Source organism: Pteropus vampyrus, unplaced genomic scaffold (assembly GCF_000151845.1).
Source record: "Pteropus vampyrus isolate Shadow unplaced genomic scaffold, Pvam_2.0 Scaffold71, whole genome shotgun sequence".
NCBI classification, from domain to species: Eukaryota; Metazoa; Chordata; class Mammalia; order Chiroptera; family Pteropodidae; genus Pteropus; species Pteropus vampyrus.
In genome coordinates, this window is record NW_011888852.1 from 5,984,144 (window position 1) to 5,986,632 (window position 2,489).

The window sequence follows — 2,489 nt, forward strand, 5'->3', positions numbered from 1 at the left end:
CTTTCCTCTGGTAGCCAATAAACTGTTGTCTATGTCTATGAGTTTTTTGTTAGCTTGGTTCCCTTGTTGCTTTCAGTTTTATATTCCACATATGAGTGAAATCATATGGTTTTCAACTTTCTCTGTCTAACTCATTTTGCTTACCATGTTAATCTCGAGATCAATCTATGTTGTCATAAATGGCAATATTTCTTCTCTTCTCATGGCTGAGTAATATTTTATTATATATATGTACCACATCTTCTTTATCAAATCATCTATTGAAAGACACTTCAGTTGTTTAGAATAAAATTACCATATAACCCAGCAACCCCTCTCCTGGGTATCTACTCAAAAAATTTGAAAATAATTATCCATAAAGATATATGCATCCCGATGTTCACTGTAGCATTATTCACAGTGGCCAAGACATAAAAAAGAAAATCTAAAAATCAGCAAGAGAAAGGCAGCTACTTATCTACAAAGGAGCTCCTATAAGACTCAGCTGATTTCTTAACAGAAAGTTTGCAGGCCAGAAGGGATTGGCACAAAATATTCAAAAAGATGTAAAGCAAGGTGCTCTAACCATAACTATTCTAACCAATAGGTGAAGGAGAGATTAGAAATTTCTCAGACAAGAAAAAACAAAAAGCATTCATCACCACCAAACTAGTATTTGAAGAAATGATAAAGAGACTTCTTTAAGAAGAAAAATGTCTATGGCCATGCCACCATGAACAAGTCTGATCCCGTCTGATCTTGGAACCTAAGCAAGGTCAGGCCTGGTTAGTACTTGGATGGGAGACCACCTAGGAAGACCAGGTGCTATAGGCGTAAAAAATTTAAAAAAAAGAAAAAGGGATTGTAAGTTGACAAGGTCCTTGCAATCTGTGAGGTAAACCAAGGGTTGCCTTGCCTAAAATAAATAAATAAATAGATAGATAGATAGATAGATAGATAGATAGATAGATAGATAGATAAATAAAAAAAGAAAATAATAAACAGTAAAATGCCAAAAACTACATACCTATCAATAATGACTTTAAATATAAATGAATTAAATGCTTCAATTAAAACACACAGGAGAGCTAAATGGCTAAGAAAAAACAGAATCCATACATATGCTGTATATAGTAGGCCTGCTTTGGATCAAAAGACACAAAGAGACTGAAAGTAAAGAGATAGAAAGATATTACAAGCAAATGGAAACAAACAAATAAAAATCCTCGGTAGCAATACTTGTATCAGACAAAACAGACTTTAAAACAAAGGCTATAATGAGAGACAAAAAAGGACATTTTATAATGATAGAGAGATTAATTTAACAAGAAGATATAACCCTTTAAAGATTTATGTACCCAAAATAAGAGCACCTAAGTATATAAAGCAAATATTAAGTGACATAGAGAGATCAATAGTAATACAGTCATAGTAGGGAGTGTAACACTTCATTGACATCAATGGGTAGATCTTCCAAAGGAAATATCAACAAGGAAACAATGGCCTTAAATAATTCATTAAGCGAGATGGATATAATGAATATCTTTAAAGCATTTCACTCCAAAACAACAGGATATATATTCTTCTCAAGTACACACAAAACATTTTACAGGAGAGACCACATGTTAGCCACAAAATAAGTCTTCATAAATTTAAGAATATTAAATCATATCAATCATCTTCTCTGACCATAATAGTATAAAACTATAAATCAATTACAAGAAAACTGAAAAACATACGAACACAAGGAGGCTAAATAACATGCTTCTAAACAATTAATGAGTTACCAAGATCAACAAAGAAATTGAAAGATACCTTCAGAAAAATGAAAATGAAAACACAATGACCTGAAATTGATGGGACATAGCAAAAGCAGTCCTCAGAGGGAAATTCATTGCAATATAGGCCTACCTCAAGAAACAAACAAACAAAAAATCTCAAATAAACAATCTAACTTTATACCTTACAATTACCTTACAATTAAAACCCAAAGTGAGTAGAAAGAAAGAAATAATAAAGATCAGAAGAAAAATAAAGAAGAGTCTTAAAAAAACAATACAAAAGACCAATGAAATTAAGAGCTGATTCTTTTAAAAGATAATTAATAAACATTTAACGAGACTCATCCAAAAACAGAGAGGACACATATAAATAAAATTAGAAGCAAAAGAGAAGTGACAAGTGACACCACAGAAATAAAAAGGATTATATAAAATACTGTGAACATACTAATATGGCAACAAATTAGATAATCTGAAAGAAATGGATAAATTTCTGGAAACATACAATCTCCCAATACTGAATCAAGAAGAAACAGCTTTTCTGAATAGATCAATTACTACTTATGAAATCAAATCAGTAATCAAAAATCTCTCAACAAAAGTCCTGAACCAGATCCCTTCACAGTTGAATTATATCTAATATTTAAAGAAGAATCAACACATAGTCTTCACAAACTATCACAAAATATTAGAAAAAATGGATGGCTCACAATTTCCTGTTATGAGGCC

At 31.3% G+C, this 2,489-nt stretch overlaps 1 protein-coding gene and 1 pseudogene across 4 annotated transcripts in view; one reads left to right on the forward strand and one right to left on the reverse strand.

The window, feature by feature from the left end:
- TRPC4 (transient receptor potential cation channel subfamily C member 4) overlaps positions 1-2,489 on the reverse strand; it is a 223,809-nt gene that overhangs the window by 88,815 nt on the left and 132,505 nt on the right. The window lies entirely within an intron of this gene.
- LOC111741017 lies at positions 695-813 on the forward strand (annotated as a pseudogene).